At 39.2% G+C, this 17,905-nt stretch overlaps 2 non-coding genes across 2 annotated transcripts; one reads left to right on the forward strand and one right to left on the reverse strand.

The window, feature by feature from the left end:
• Nucleotides 1-1,907: 1,907 nt before the first annotated feature.
• On the reverse strand, nucleotides 1,908-1,979 carry TRNAP-AGG. Its single transcript has one exon. It is a non-coding gene; the product is annotated as a tRNA-Pro (tRNA).
• Nucleotides 1,980-5,063: 3,084 nt separating this feature from the next.
• Nucleotides 5,064-5,136, forward strand: TRNAK-CUU. Its single transcript has one exon. It is a non-coding gene; the product is annotated as a tRNA-Lys (tRNA).
• Nucleotides 5,137-17,905: the final 12,769 nt, after the last annotated feature.

Consider the following 17,905-nt stretch of genomic DNA (forward strand, 5'->3'; position numbering starts at 1 on the left):
TGATAAATCAACACTAAAAATTGCTCTTTATCACTGATGATAAAGGAGTTGTGTGATATAGGTTGTATATGTCTTTGATGGTATAAGCTGCTCTTCTCTATTTCTTGCAACATTTCTCTGTTGTGCAGTTTTATCATTTTCTTACAGGCCCAATCTGATGGCAATTAAGACATTTCTATTATATAAAAAAGGAAAGATGGTCAACCAAGGGCATATATGTCATTTCATAAAAATTCCTACATTGTTTGCTTTTCTTAAATGCAGAACTTTGTCCTCATTGAAACACGTGGACCCCACATTCTCCTAGCCACAACTATCCTTTAAATGCAATGTGCCAGTGTTGATTAGATTGTTTTTGCAGGAAGTACGACATGCAAATGCTTATTTCAGACCTTTTTTCTCAATTGGTAATATTAGTAATTTTGTTTTAGTCGAAAATAGAAGTTTTATAGAGAAAGTAAAATTAATTTTTAAATAATGGAGCAATAAAAAGAAGTATCGATATAGATTTTTATGAGATTTTCATATTTACCCATACTATTTTAAAGCAATTTAAAAATGAAAATTAAATGGTTTTTATGTATCCACACTATTATTTGAAGGCGATTTCAAACAAAACAAATTTAGACTCAAAAGTATTTATAAAAAGTATAGTTTGTTAAACCTCAAAATTTAATTTAAGTAATGAGATTTGTTCCTACTGTACTAGGAAGCTATCTCTTATATACTTAATTGATGTGAAATTTATCTATACGGTTTGAACTCTATTCTTCCATAATAAGTTTTCATATATCAATAAATAGTCTTAAACATTATCTATTATATTTTTTGTATTGTTTCATTATAAAAATTAACATATTATAATTGTATAAAAATGAAAACATTTGTCTCATCTTCTTAAATTGAAAAAAAAAACTCGTATAATTTATATAGACCTCTATTAAATATTTATTATTTTATCACCAATTTATCATTTTAAACGAATTATAAAAAGATATAAATTGAACTTCTATATTAAATTACTACAATTTATGTCATATTCATATTTGTTGTAATGCCTATTGTTCTCTTTATTTGAAGTAGTAAATTGCCTTAATGGGAATGCAAATTTCCACGGAAGTTTTCTTTGTTTATTGTACTAAAAATTTCTCTTAATTTTGATGTATACAAGATATGAATTAAAGTTATAGTTTTTTTTCCATCTTTTATCATATTGTAAAAGATGATGTTGTTCGTTTAAACTTTCATCAAGTAGTTGATTGTTCCCACTGTAGAAACACTTGCAAGACCGATTTGGATGTATTTTAGATTAGTTTACAATAGAGTGATATGCTTTTTATTCCAAAATATTAATATAGATGACACTTGTAGCTTTTTAATGTATTCTCTTGTAAAACATTCAAATACAGTAAAAAAATAATACCATTGATATCAATTTTTTAATTTGATGTTGGTGTTTGACATTGATCAGAGGTTAAAATGAGTATCATAGCACGTAATCTTTAATGTTAATTGGAGCAACTTAAACAGATTATAATTTAAATTTTAATTTTATCTAAATTACTAAAATATATTAATTGTAAATTGTGGTCCCCAATATCATTCTCTATCCGTGATAAAAGAGATATAATAATAATAATAATAATTATTTATTTATCAAAAAATTAACTAATCACCAACAAACAACAATTATAAAATTATAATATTGGGCCCGTATACGGGCCTTTCCTCGTCTAATTAGAATGTATAAGAAGCTATATTGATCAATCGTCGTTACCGTGTATATTTATCAGCCAGTGCTGCCTAAATGTATTTTTGTCCCAGTAATGCTATTAAAAATTACTGTTGTGGTTCAAATGCAAGATTCAAATAAAAGTTTGCTTTGTAGCAAAAACAACTAATTAGAAGGGGCATTCCGAGAATTGAACTCGGGACCTCTTGCACCCTAAGCAAGAATCATACCACTAGACCAAATGCCCATACTCGTGATGTCTCAATCTGCTCTTTATTCACTAATCTTCACTAACACCATCGCACCTACAAATGGATTTTACTACACACACTTTTTACTAGTATATTATAATATTTGCTTCTATCAAATTAAATTTTACTAATTTTCTTTGTATAACACTTCCTTATACTAAAAGCATCCTGGCTCTTGCGTGTGACAGGAATTGGAATGAGATGATTTTCTCACCCAAAGTGTTCAAAGCGCAATTGCATTCCTTTGCTCTAACAACTTGTTTGGATAGTTGTTACCTATTGTATCGCATCGTATTGTTACTTTAAATAAAATGTTTGTTTTGATTGTTACTTAAATTTTATTGTATCGTATCGTTAAATCTGTCGTTACGTAACGATGAAATGTGCCACTTTATGTAACGACCGATTTAGTGTAGTCGCGTCGTTTCCTTGTGTTTTTCTCTCAATCTCACCCTTCATTATTATTAAATAATTTTATTTTATCATTTACCTTACCTTTTTATATACCGTATCATAATTTTTTTTTATAATATTGCAAGTTTATTCATCATATCACAGGTGCGTGATACCATGAAACGACGCCAAAACGACACAATCCATCCAAACATTGTATTCATCAAACAATACAGTACAATACAATACAATACGATATGATACATTATGAAACGCTACGTAACAACAATCCAAACAAGCCTTAAGCTAATTCTGAAATTTGAATGAGGAAATATTATTCTAATAGTAATTCACAAAATATGCTAGGAAATGGACTAATAATATTTGGAATTTTACCTCTTATAGCAAAGGTTAAAACCTTATTTATTTTAAATAAATACCATTTAAAAAAATTATATCCTATAGATACCTTTTAATGTTTATAGCAAAATATCTAATTTTGGTTATCTCCTACCCCTAAGCCACTAAATACGCTATTCAGTTACACTATTTTCTTTCTCTCTCTACTTTGATACATGCCGCTGTGGGAGAGACGAATTTAAACCCTAACCAGCCACTACATACGCTACGAGAGTGCTCACAAACAAACCTGCTCAAAATCCATCAAAAACAATTCGTAAACCTATTGAAATAGTTTATTGAGAACCTACTGTTGTGTTTACTATGGAGGAACTTGGAAAGTTCACTGTTGAAGAAGGCCTACATCAGGCTCTAGTATTAAAATTTTCGTTTAAGAGATTGGAGATGAATGAACTTCAAAAGTTCTTGTCAAAACTACTTGGAACTCAAGGTCTAGCTTGATTGGGTGGTTAGCGAGAAGGCACATCCTCATCAGGTTTGATTTATATGAAGATTATGTTGTTGCTACTTCAAAAGTTATTAATCATCTGCTCGTTAATGGTGATTAACAACTCCTTATTCTGCCACCATTGCTCGACGGCGGATTCGCCGGAAATTAGGGTTTGTTCTTGAACAAAGACGACGGAGTTTGGGGCTGAGCAACTTGATTTTCTGTTAATATATTTCAATGTATTTTCAACGTATCACGCTATATTTTCATGTATTTCATTTTATTCAGTGTCTTTTTTTCATTTTAATTCAATGTATCTCGTTGTATCCATGTATTTCATTGTATTCACTGTCTTTTTTTTTTTCATTGTATTTCAATGTATCCCGCTGTATTCTATGTATTTTATTGTATTCACTGTCTCGCTATATACCATGAATGTATTCATATATTTTTTAATTAATATAATTTATGTATTCAGATGTATTATATAATTTCTCTGAAGATTGCTATATTTTTGGGGTATTTTTCGGTTGAGAATCTTTTTTACAACCGAAAATAAAAATTTTGTGTATTATAATTGAGTTTGTTGAGTTATATTAGGAGTCTATTATGTTAATTGATACACTTTCCGTTTAAAAACAGTGTAATCCCCTGTTTCACGCCGTGAATACAGTCGAATACAATAATCTGTCCAGTTGTAATCCCATGTTTCATGCTATGAATACAGTCGAATACAACAACTGATTAGCTGGACTTCCCTTATTCACGCCTATTTTTGCTATTGTATTCATGAATACAGTAGCTTAAATACATCTAATACATCTTATAACAACAGAAAACGTATCTACAATCCGTAATATAGCAAATGATATCTATAGATAGCTAATTACCACTAAAAGATAGTGATTTATGAAAATTTCTCTAAACCTCTGTTTTGATATTTATAACACGTAAGGATAAAGCTTTTTCATGTTTATCTCAAAAGTGAGGTAATTTTATGCTTAAAGATACATATGAAGGAAAACATTTTGCATATAAAATGTTTGGAAAATCATCTTTAGAATTATTTTCTAGTGTTTTGTTAAATAAAAAAAAAAGTTAATATATGGTACTCGTACAAGGAGTAGTATAGGATACAAAGATAGTATTTTGATGATAGTTTTTTACTATTAAAGGGTGCCAATAATAATCAAACAAAATGATTGATAAGAATGTTGAAATTTTTATAAAAGATTATGACTTGTGTCTCTAAGTAAAGGAAGTCATTCTTTTATAGTTTTGGTCGAAAATACTTTCCTCACAATTTAAAATAATAAAACACACAAATATTCAGTATTCCATCTCATATCATTATAAAAAGTATATTAAAAACTTAAATCACTATCATCGTTAAGCTTTCGAGTGTGGTGTTGTGTTCGAACTGAGTTTCCCAGTTTTTTATAATAATAGCAATCCACTGACCGTTGATAACAGCAACTCGTTGTAATGTAGTGGTGAGTATTCTTGCCTGTCATGCCGGTGACCCGTGTTCTATCCCGGAAACGCCCTTTCTTTTTCCTCGCTATATACAAAGAATATGTGCCTTTTCTTCAAGTCAATCTTTATATTTTCCTTCTTCCTTTTTTGTCACTGTGAAATGTAGAAAATTCCTAGTTTTAGAATACCTAGTTTGTCACTGGAGCAAATTATCGAAAACTGAATGAAACAAGTACAAAAGGAGTGGAATGAATATTCAGAATTTGTACATTAATATCAACTAATTTAGAATTGAAGCACAGTTAATTTTGAATTTTTCTAAATAGTCTTTTTGATGGATTTAATGCTTCTGTTTCAAGAAGCCCGTCTAGCTCAGTTGGTAGAGCGCAAGGCTCTTAACCTTGTGGTCGTGGGTTCGAGCCCCACGGTGGGCGTTCCTTGTTTTGATAGGAAACCTGGAACAACGGTAAAGTTGGTTCGTATCGTGGAAGCAGTCACTATTGCTTGCAGTAAGACATTTGTCTACAAACGCGGTATGTTTTGTGCCGTAATCAAAACATCCATTTTTCTATTAGGGGCAATATTATATACTTCAATATTTATTTGTTAATTATGGAGGGCGTCGAAAAAACTGACTTCGTCTTCTTCCTTGGGTCTTTCTGAAATTTAACTCAAATCTACTCCAAATCACTTTAAAGTTAAATTTTGAACTCCTTTTGATATATTCAATCAATTGGAACAACACCCAATCCAAACAACTAACAAACTCAAAAAAATTCATTCTCAAAAGCAAGGCTATGAATGGTCTTCAATGGTGGACTTCTACTCTTCAATTTTTTTACATTGCAACCAGGTGACACAAGAGGAGAACCATAAAATATACGGCCCCTTGAAGCATAAGTAGAAGATGTGAGAAGAAGAGAGAGTGAACAACGGTAAAGTTGGTTCGAGTCGTGGAACCACTCACTATTGCTTGCAGTAAGACATGTTGTCTACGAATGCGGAATGTTTTGTGCCGTAATCAAAACATCCATTTTTCTATTAGGGGCAATATAATATACTTCAATATTTATTTGTTAATTATGGAGGGTGTCGAAAAAACTGACTTCGTCTTCTTCCTTGCGTCTTTTCTGAAATTTAACTCAAATCTACTCCAAATCACTTCAAATTTAAATTTTGAACTCCTTTTGATATATTCAATCAATTGGAACAACACACAATCCAAACAACTAACAAACTCAAAAAATCCATTCTCCAAAGCAAGGCTATGAATGGTCTTCAATGGTAGGACTTCTACTCTTCAATTTTCTTACATTGCAACCAGGTGACACAAGAGGAGAACCATAAAATATACGGCCCCTTGAAGCATATGTAGAAGATGTGAGAAGAAGAGAGAGTGAAAGCAATGGTTGTAAGAACACAAATTTAACTCCATAACTTTTAGAAGCAATGGTTGTAAGAACACAGATTTTGCTTACAATATGAGCGGGTAAAACTTAAAAACATTGGCATTTTTTGTTATGGGGTGAATCATGTGTATTTATTTGTAATTCTTTTGTTTGTTTTATCAAATTATATATTTAATTTTCCTAATTTTCTTTATATAATACTACTTTCTTATACTAAAAGCATCCCTCTTGGCTCTTGCGTGGGACTGGAATCCGGAAATGAGATGCTTTTCTCACCCAAAAGGTTCAAAGCGCAATTGCATTCCTAGGAATTAAAAGCTAATTTTGAAATTTGAATGAACAAACAATACGAACGCCAAAAAAGAACAAAACAATAAACCGTAGGAATTAATATTCTAATAGTAATTCACTAAATATGCTAGGAAAGGGTCTAATAAAGTTTTAAAATCGAAATATTCAGCATTCAAAATGGGCAGTGTAATGATGAGCCTCTGTTTGGATAATCATCTTTAGACTTATTTTCTAATGTTTGATTAAATAAAAAGGAGTTAATATATGGTATGTATTGGTCAAAATCTGACCACAACAATCAGGTCGACCAACGCCCCGCTCACAGACGGCAAGGCAACAAGGATCAACATGCGTTGTTCCATATCTTGCCCTCACGACTTTCGTCGAAGCGGTGAAGAATGACCTCCAGCGAGTAATCGAGGAGTGTGAGGCATAGAGAAGCGTCGGATAGAGCATGTAGCCGGAGGACCAGGGCTGTATATATAGGAGGGTAAAACCTCTCAGAAGGGGGCTTTTTTTTTGGGGGGGGGGGAGAAAAGATCTCTCCTATTCTTCATCTACCTCCTCTCTGTAACTTGGAGAAATAGAAGGATAAAGGAGGCAATCCTCAGCGATTGATATAATATGTAACCTGTTCTACTCTACCGATTAATGAGAATAATACTGAAAAGCTTCAATAAGATCGTTTATCTTCGCTTCTTTTTATATGCTATTCTTCTTTTGGTTCATTGATCTGGAGTTCATTACGAATGACTAAGATTTACCCCATCATTTTCTTTGATTGATTTACTCCAAAAAGGTTGCAAAATCTTTTGAGTCAAACAATTTGACGCCGTCTGTGGGGATTTCTTAGTGAAATATCCTAGTTTCTTCCAGATCAAAGACAAGGAACACGATTATCCCTCAAGAAGATCGCTAAGACGAAGCCCTACCCAAGCGTAAGAAAGGCGCAGCCTAGAAAGGAAAAGAAAGCTGAATACAGCCATCAAATGTCGGAACAACTCCATCACCTATCGAAAGGCCAAGCAAACTCTGATTCACCAATTCATCGGATGGAGGAAAGAAAAGTATCGTTCTAATTTGCTTTCTGCTCTCTGCTCAAGTAGAGACACAAACGCCGCGCAAGCGAGTGAACAAAGAAACACTTCAAATGGGGAATGAAAAACTACCACGGCAACCGGAACATCGCCCGCCAATTGTATCTCCGGACCAAAAGGCGGGAGTCAGATGAGGAAACTTGTAACGACCCGGCCGGTCGTTTTTATAATTTACGCCCCGATCCCCTATTAACTGCTTTCCCCGTGTTTATTTCTGCTATTTTGATTTGCCGGGATGTTCGGTTTTGAATTTCGTAGAGTTTTGGGACCCTTAGTCCCTAAATGAGAGCTTAAGTGTTAGAAATTTGACCGTAGTAGGAACAGTGTTAAGACGGCCTCGGAATGGAAATCGATGGTTCCATTAGCTCCGTTGGGTGATTTCAAGCTTAGGGGCATATTCGGATTGTGTTTTGGAGGTCCGTAGCTAATTTAGGGTTGAAATGCCGAAAGTTGGATTTTTGAAGTTTCTGGTTCGATAGCGAGATTTTGATCCGAGGGTCGGAATGGAATTCCGGAAGTTGGAGTAGCTCCGTAATGTTGAATATGACGTGTGTGTAAAATTTCAGGTCATTCGGACGAGGTTTGGTAGACTTTTTGATCGAAAGCGTAAATTTTGAGTTATTGAAGTTCTTAGGCTTGAATTTGATGTTAAATTGGTGTTTCGATGTTGTTTTAGGTGTTTTAAGGATTGGTATAAGTTTGGACAGTGGTATTAGACTTGTTGATGCCTTTGGTTGAGGTCCCGGTGGTCTCGGAATGATTTTGGGTGGTTAACGGGAAGTTCAAACTTGGAGTTGGCAGCTGAAGTTCTTTGGGCTGCTGTCATAAGCGCATCTGCGGTTGAGAGGGCGCAGTTGCGACCCCCGCAGATGCGGCATCTAATCGCAGAAGCGGCCAAGAGGGAACAAGGCTGGCAACGCAGATGCGGAATCTTAGCCGCACCTGCGTGACCGCAGATGCGGTCAGTAAGTCGCAGGTGCGGATTTTGGGACTTTAGTGAGTTTCGTAGATGCGGTCATTTTTCCGCAGAAGCGGAAATGCTGGGCAGAAAATAAGAGTTTCGATGGTTTAGTTTCAAAAAGTTAAAATTTGATTTGGGAGCTCGGGATTGGCGATTTTGAGAGGGATTTTCACCTGGGTGTTTTGGGTAAGTGATTCTTACTCGTTTTTGATTGTTTTCCCCGAGTCTATGCTTAAATTTATCATTTAGTTTCGGATTAGAGATGGAAATTGGGGTAAAATTGGAAGAAAGTTCTTAGACCTAGAATTCGAATTTTGATGGGGAATTTGACCTTGGATTTTGATAATTTTGGTATGCATGAACTCGTGAGAGTATGAGGATTCTGAAAATATAAATTTTACCCGATTCCGAGACGTGGGCCCGTGGGGCATTTTGGTCATTTCACCTAATTTCGCGTATTAGCTTAGAACTTATTTGTAGAATTAGTTACTTGAAGTGTTATTTACATTATGCAATCGAATTGAATATATTTGGGCCATTTGGAGTCGAGTACTCATGGCAAGGACGTGGTTTCGGGTTGATTATTGAGCCGGTTCGAGGTAAGTGACTTGTCTAACCTTGTGCGGGGGACATTCCCTTAGGATTGATATTGTGATAATTGAAATGCCTTGTACGTGAGGTGACGAGTGCGTACTTGTGCTAATTGTTGAAATTCTGTTTTTCATTAAAATAGCCTTAAATTATGTTTTTCCTTTCTTGCTTACACTACTTGGAATTTAAGCCCGCTGCTAGCCTAGAGAAGTATGTCTAATTGAATAAATTGCTCTATTTTCTTTAACTGCCTTATTTGTATTACGTGAAGCATGCTAGGTTAGAATTGTTTGTGTTACTTTGGTATGAAGTTGAGCTTAATTGAGTATTCCTTTTGTTGTTATTGTGTGTTTTACTTTGGGACTACGGGAAGGCATTCCGGGAGATCCCCGGTACGTATTTATGATTGAGCTGAGGTGCGGGATACCGAGAGATCCCTGGCACGTATATTGAGGATACCAAGAGATCCTCGGGATACCAAGAGATCCCTAGCATATATTAAGAATACCAAGAGATCCTCGGGATATCAGGAGATCCCTGGTATAGATATTGAGAATACTAAGAGATCCTCGGGATACTGAGAGATCCCCAGTTATTATCCTTGTGATTGTTTTTGCTTCTGTGTCAGTTGTAGATATCTTTATATCCTGTGATACTTTTACTGCTGAACTTATTTATACCGTTCTATTCTACACTGTCAAACTTTTTATCTTATTTAACCTCAGTAGGGCCCTGACCTTCCTCGTCACTACCCGTCCGAGGTTAGGCTTGACACTTACTGAGTACCGTTGTGGTGTACTCATGCCCTTCCTACGCATGTTTTTCATGTGCAGATCCAGGTACCTCTACTCAGACTTACCATCCTTGAGGCGAGGCGATCTTTCGGAGACTTCGAGGTAAATCTGCCACGTCCGCAGACCGAAGAGTCTCTCTCCATTCTCTCTTGTGGTCACAGTCCTTCTGTATTTACTTTGTTTTAGACATTCTGGAGTTAGAGCACTATATAGTATTCTTACCTTGTGATTTCATGAGATTCCGGGTTTTGGAAAAGTATTAGTACTCGAAAGTTGATATGGTGTATGCCGAGCGGCACTAATAAACACTGTTTTATTTACTATTTTGGTTTTTACTTGTTTCATCCGCGAATTTGGTTTATTTTTCCGCATTTTAGGCTAACCTAGTCGTAGGGACTAGCTGCCGTCACGATGGTTCAAGGAGGGTGAACCGGGGTCATGAAAAAATTCCTATGAACACACCGAACAAATATAAGCGAAACAACGACATTTCATATCCTCCAGTGTTACATACTCCGATGCGAGCAATATCTAGATAATTGGGACTCACCAAAAAGACGCCCGATTCTCCAAAAAACAGGGACAGACGATGGGTTAACATTTCGATAAGTCAAAATAACACCCTTTAAGGCCAAGGGACTTCGCCAAAAAGACGAGTTCGACCTCGATCGAACGACGACGGGTTAACATTTCGATAAGTCGAAATAACACCCTTTAAGGCCAAGGGCCTTCGCCAAAAAGACGAGTTCGACCCAGATCGAATGACGATGGGTTAACATTTCGATAAGTTGAAATAACACCCTTTAAGGCCAAGTGCCTTCGCCAAAAAGACGAGTTCCTCGATCGAACGACGATGGGTTAACATTTCGATAAGTCGAAATAACACCCTTTAAGGTCAAGGGCCTTCGCCAAAAAGACGAGCTCGACCTCGATCGAACGACGACGGGTTTAAATTTCGATAAGACAAAAGAACACCCCTTAAAGCCAAGCGCCTTCGCCAAAAAGACGAGTTCGACCTCGATCGAACGACGACGGGTTAACATTTCAATAAGTCGAAAAACACCCTTTAAGGCCAGGGGCCTTCGCCAAGAAGACGAGTTCAACCTCGATCGAATGACGACGGATTAATATTTTGATAAGTCAAAATAACCCCCTTTAAGGCCAAGGGCCTTCGCCAAAAATACGAGTTCGACCTCGATCGAACGACGACAGTCTAACATTTCGATAAGTTGAAATAACACCCTTTAAGGCCAGGGCCTTCGCCAAAAAGACGAATTCGACCTCGATCGAACAATGACAGGTTAGTATTTCGATAAGTCAAAATAGCACCCTACAAGGCCAAGGGCCTTCGCCAAAAGGAAGAATTCGACCTCGATCGAATGACGACGGGTTGACATTTCGATAAGTAGTAATAACACCCTTCAAGGCCATGAGCCATCACCAAAGAGAAAATTTGATATATTCCTAAGGCCAAGGACTGTCGGAAGGTACAAAAAGACTGGGACTTGCCGTGCGGGAATCTATCTCTCGCCGTAATCACGAAAAACAAAAACAAAGGTAAAGTACGAGATAAATAACAGCGAAAGGCTCTTCTTTATGCAAAGTCACCACGCAAATGGTCGCGGATTACATGAGGCCCAAGTCAACAATATAAAAAAACAACAACGACAACAAGGAAAAAGAAGAAGGAAATAAAAATGACAACCGACAAAAAAAAATGAAGGAGGAAAACAACAAACAGAAAACAGATTAAAATCACTATCTCTCTATTCGGCATCATCATCGCCACCCTCATCTCCGGGGAGTTCACCTTCGGCGCCCACGCCCTCATCAGCCTCTGGCGTCGCCGAGTCATATCCACAATTGACGCGAGCTTCTCGCGCTTCTTCATATGCGGCCTCGGTCACCTTACCCGTCTCCCATAGATTCTTATATATATCCCGCTGGGCTTCAACGTGGACCCAAAGCTCGTTCAAATAACGAGGAACGACGATAGAGGAAGACTCTAGTTGAGCCAGCTGTTGCTCTTTTTCGGCTTCCAGAGCGTCGACCCGATCTCCCAAGATCGAGGCCTCCCGGTCAATCTCGTTAATGCACTCTTCAAGCCTCTCCTCCCTTAGCGTGGCTGTCCCCCTTTCCGATTCCTGCTCGGATTGGAGGATGCGGATGGTATCCTTAAAAGCCGCTGCCCTCGCCGAAGTAGAGGATCAGGCACTCTCCATGCATTCCAACCCGGCCACCTTTCTCTCCATCTCAGCTAATTTTCCCACCTACTCCGCACTCATAGCCTCGACCCTGAGGAGGTTCTGATCCATCTCAAACCGACCTCAACTTCTCCTAGAGATATTCACACTCTGCAGCAACTCCTTTGCCTAGCTCGAGCTCTTCATCCTTCGCACGAAGTTGCTCCTCAAGCGCACTCTTGCTACGAATAGCCTGCAACAATTCCTGGTTCCTCTTCTCCAACTCCTCGTCGAAGAGTCCGATCACAAGGGTTCGCCTTCAGCCGCTCATGTATCTCACGGCACTTGTCGTTATAGCGCCGATATTTCTCCAGCATGTTCAAGAAAATCTTGACCCGAAAGTTGGCCCTGCGAATACTCTCCACCTCCAGCATATACGTCTGAAAAATGAGAAGATAGGTTAGCACCCCGTCATCAAGAAAAACGAAAGAAAAGCAATAGGGATAATGTAACGTACTCTCAAGCCCATAGCGGCCACGTCATCCATCAAACCAGCATCAGGAACATTCCGAAGGGCCATAGTCTCAACCTCGGAGCACAAAATGTCAAACTGCGGTACCAAATCCTCCGTATCCCCTAGAAGGTTGACATCTAAAGGAATATCAAGAAAGCAGGCCGGACCTCCCGCTCGAACCACCGAATGAGTAATGCCCTCCTCAAACATCCTAACATCATTAGGGTCGAGGTCCGACTCAGACTCGTAGTCGTGGACCACGACTCCCTTTCCTCTGTCAGCAGCTGAAGAGGAAGTATGACCGAGCACGGAGGACGAGGGTACGTCCGAAACCACAACGGCGGCCCAGTAACCTGACCCTCCGTCGCGGCAGGATCCTGGTCACCGACAATGGCTACAATCTCTGATTGAGCAGATGCAACGGCCGGCTCCGTCCCTACAGGAGGAGTCGTATCAACCCCCACTCCAGATCCCGTCGAAGGAGAGTCGTCCAGATGAATCACAGTTGGGGGCGCTGTCTCGAACTCCACTCGCCGCCTTTTCGAAGGTCCCTCTTCGTCCTCAGTAGGCGGAGATTTACCCGTCGGGTGAGCAACACGAGTTGAAACTTCAGCCTGAGAAGCGGCCTTAGCAGGATTAACCGCTGCCGTAGACTCAACTGAAGCAGCCCTGGATGAAGGTCGGGCATTGGGTACTGGGATAGGGCGAGTAGATGAGGTTGGTTGTCAGAAAGCTAACGTAGGAGCCCTCGCTCTCCGCACCCTCCCTGACATCGATGAGCAGCTTGTGAGAAATTAAATACAAAGAAGGGAAGGAGAAAAATGACAAACGGACACGACATCTTACTAGAAAGAGGCTTGCGCCCATACTTGTCGTAGAAGGCCACCCACGTACGGACTCCCACCGTCTGAGGAAGAATAGTGCTCACCCACTCACGGATACTTTCGACAGGTGGAGGAGGCAATCTCGCGGCTGCAAAAATTGGCAAAGATTTAGTATCACGATAAGAAATGGTCGTGCATCCCTTCGACTAAAAATAAAACAACGTACATACTTACGCGTAAATTTCCATTTCTCAGGGAACCCCGTTGGATCCGCCACGAAGTGCTCGGTTCGCACATAGAAGTAATTCTCATAGAAACAACGGTTAGCCCTGTCATCTATATTCACCACCAGGCTCTTCGACCCCCGAGGGCGCATGTGGATCATCGTATCACGAATATGCTGAGGGGCGAAGATGTTGAGCGTGTGCCCCAAAGTGACCTCACGACCGGCGAGTTCTGCAAACTAGAGCAACATCAGAAACAATTTATACAGGTACGACGAGAGTTGGGAAGGGCATACCTCATAAAAGCGACAGAAGTCCACCACCAGGAGTGGGAGAGGAAGAGTGTACCCAATAAGGAAGGGGTACGTGTAGAACACGCAGTGCCCCGGGCGGTCAAAATGGACGATGTCATCCCCTACTGCCAGCCGCATTTCGATATAACCGGGAATTCCCCACCGGGCTTTCAAATCTACAATATCCTCCTCCTTCATCACTGAGGGGACAGGTTCCGGCTCTTCCCCAATGCGACTGCTGAAATTAGCCCATGCTCTTCCAGGGCGGGGCAAGATCTCGGCTACTGATGGAACCTCCTCATCCTCCACAGTTCTGCCCCTCTGGTGGTCAGAGTATTGTTTTCTGGCGCCGGAATCGGGGCAGGGAGGTCAGCGCGAGAAGAATTACCAACCATTGTGTTAATTTAGCAAAGAAAAAAGGCGACGAAAGGAAAGGATGGAAGTTTGTCGGCTCACTGGGAGCAAATAAAAGCTTGAAATTACCGGGAAGAAAGTATACTCGCAAGAATTCTTTCAGGCGAAAAGCAAGGGAATGTGTCAATCGAATGATGTATTCCTTCTATTTATAAGAGACATAAATCTCCCAAGCGCGAAACCCCAGAGTTGCCAATCAAACCCGGTGGCACACGAAACGTTTCAACTCTCTGAGAACGTGTGTCATAATGGCTGCAACCACGATACGACGTTTCGGTACAAATGACGTTTCGGTTCCAAAATGGTCGCGACAGTCCAGAAATACCAAAAAGGTGCCGTCGTCTCTTCCGAATCCACGTAGCGCAACCAAGGAGTGAGGAGTCAGATTTCTCTCGGGTTGACAGCGGTCATAATCTGTCTGTCGAGCCCGATAGGGGACGACCCCGATAGACGGAGGGACTAATTGTATTGGTCAAAATCTGGCCACAACGATCAGGCCGACCAACGCCCCGCTCACAGACGCCAAGGCAACAAGGATCGACATGGGCTGTTCCATATCTTGCCCTCACGACTTTCGTCGAAGCGGTGAAGAATGACCTCTAGCGAGTAACCGAGGAGTGTGAGACATAGAGAAGCGTTGGATAGAGCATGTAGCCGGAGGACCAGGGCTGTATATATATGAGGGTAAAAACCTCTCAGAAGGGGGCTTTTTTTAGGGGGAGAAAAGATCTTTCCTATTCTTCATCTACCTCCACTCTCTAACTTGGAGAAATAGAAGGATAAAGGAGGCAATCCTCAGCAATTGATGTAATATGTAACCTGTTCTACTCCACCGATTAATGAGAACAATACTGGAAAGCTTCAATATGATCGTTTATCTTTGCTTCCTTTTATATGCTACTCTTCTTTTGGTTCATTGATCTGGAGTTCATTACGAATGACTAAGATTTACCTCATCATTTTCTTTGATTGATTTACTCCAAAAAGGTTGCATAATCTTGTGAGTCAAACATGGTACTCATACAAGGAGTAGTATAGAGTACAAAGATAGTATTTTGATGATATTTTTTACTATTAAAGGGTGCCGATAATATCAAACAAAATGATTTGACATAAATGTTGAAATTTTTATAAAAGAATATGACTTGTGTCTCTAAGTAAAGGAAGTAATTCTTTTATCGTTTTGGTCGAAAATACTTTCTCACTATTAGATAACTAGTCTTAGGGTACGCGCTTTGCGCGTGTACCTATAACAATAAATATTTAATTTTTGAAAATTACGTAAATATTATTAAATAATGTGTTTGAGTTAAATATTGAAAAAATATAAGTTCCTAAAATTAATGAATGTTAATCTCACTAAGCTAGATAAAAAAAATAAAGAATCTACTCCACATAAATTTTTACATACCTTATTATGATTTATGAGGAGTAAAATATCTTCTAAAAATTGTTGTTATCTTTATTACCAAATACTATAAACAAATAAAACATAAAAAAGAAATTTTACNAGTTCCTGTTGAATATGAGGCTTATGGCCGGTACGAATTTGATCTCAGGCAAGTATTGCTATCAGAAATGCTATTGTGGGCCTATGTGTGACGTGTCATGTTGTGTGGTTGTACCCTGTGTGTGTTGGCTTGTATTGAAATATCTTGTTGAGACTGATACCGGATATGGATTTAGGATCGGGTCTTTTGGAAACGGATGGAAGGTGAGAATTCTGGCTTGAAGGCCTATTGGTATTGCTAGAAAAGTTAAATTTGAGTTGAGATGGTGTCGTCAGGCTTAAGTGGATTGGGGTGACGTGGGATCACCCGCGGGTGTATGTTAGAAGTGCGCACTCAGTGACTTGAGGAATTCAAGTATGTCTCTATGCTCGTTCGAGGACGAACGAATGTTTAAGTGGTGGAGGATGTGACGACCCAAAGGGGTCATCACTTGTTTTCTTACCCATTCTGTACTTCCGAGGCCTTGAAAACCTCATCTGGGGTTGCCTCGATTTGCATGCGCAGTCCGGGCGCGTAGCCGGGAAGCTTAAATATGAATTCTGTGAGAAAAATGCTAAATTTTGATATTAAATTGAATAAATTTGACTTCGGTCAATATTTTGGATAAACGGACCCGGACCCGTGATTTGACGGTCCCGGAAGGTCCGTAGGAAAATATGGGACTTGGGCATATGCCCGGGATCAAATTCCGAGGTCCCAAGTCCGAGAAATAAATTTTTGTGTGAAATTGTTTTCTGGAAATAATTAAGGAAAATGGAAACGAAATTTGATTAAAAGACTATGGTATCGGGCACGTATTTTGGTTTCGGCACCCGGTACAAGTCTTATATATGGTTTAAGCGCTTTCTGTAAAGTTTGGTTGAAACCGGACGTCGTTTGACGTGTTTCGGACCTAAAATGGGAATTTGATATTTTATGAAGAAATTGGAAAAAATCATGAGTTTTGAGGCTTGATTCGATGTTTATGTTGTTAATTTGGCGATTTGATCACGCGAGTAAGTCCGTAAGACGTTTTTGAGGTTGTGTGCATGTTTGGTTTGGAGCCCCGAGGGCTCGGGTGAGTTTTGGATAGGTGTCGGAGTGCTTTTCAACCTTGGGAAAAATTGCAGCTATAACTGACCTGCAGGCTTCACAATTGCAAAGAGTCAGCTCGCAAATGCGAGAATGTGCCAGGCGTGAAGTTATCGCAAATGCGATATAAAACCTCGCAAATGCGATGGGTCAGGTTTCGCAAATGCGACCTTATGGTTCGCAAATGCGAACCTCCCAGTTTCCCCCATTGTTCGCAAATGCGAACAAGTATCTCGCAATTCCCAAACTTGGTCGGGGTTCGCAATTGCGAACCCCAGTTCGCAAATGCGACATCAGAGACCCAGCAAATTTATACATAGTCGATTTTCCACCATTTTTCACCATTCTTTCAAGACCCAAACCCCATAGGCGATTTTTCAAGGACAAAACTTCTTCCAAATCATTTGTAAGTCGATTTTTACTTAATTCCTTCAATCATTTATATCATTTAACATGTTTTCCTCTTAAAATCAATGAAATTCATGGGTGAAATTGGGGGTTTGGGGTAGAACCTAGGTTTTTTCTAAAATTGGGGATTTGGACCTCGATTTGAGGTCCGATTTTGACACAAATCATATATTTGGGTTCATGGGGGAATGGGTAACCGGATTTTGGTTCGAACCTCGGGTTTTGACTACGTTGGCCTGAGGGGCGTTTTGGTCATTTTACTTAAATTTGCGTCTTAGCTTTAAATTAAATAATAGAATCAGTTGCTTGAGATGTTATTTACAATGTGTGATTTAATTGAATAGATTTGGGCCATTTGGAGTCGAGCACTCGTGGCAAGAACGTGGTTGCTAGTTGATTTTAGCCGGTTCGAGGTAAGTATCTTGCATAACCTTGTGTGGGGGACTTCCCCTTAGGATTTGAGTCTTCTTTGTTGATTGTATTCCTTGTACACCAGGTGACGAGTGCGTGCTCGGATTTATTTGTGGAAAATTGCCCCTTTTAGGCTCTTGGGTCTTTGTTATCACCGAATATGAAGTTGTTCTTGATACGATGGAGTTCCCTGTTATTAGTTTCACC

The sequence above is a fragment of the Nicotiana attenuata genome, unplaced genomic scaffold (assembly GCF_001879085.1).
Source record: "Nicotiana attenuata strain UT unplaced genomic scaffold, NIATTr2, whole genome shotgun sequence".
NCBI lineage: Eukaryota > Viridiplantae > Streptophyta > Magnoliopsida > Solanales > Solanaceae > Nicotiana > Nicotiana attenuata.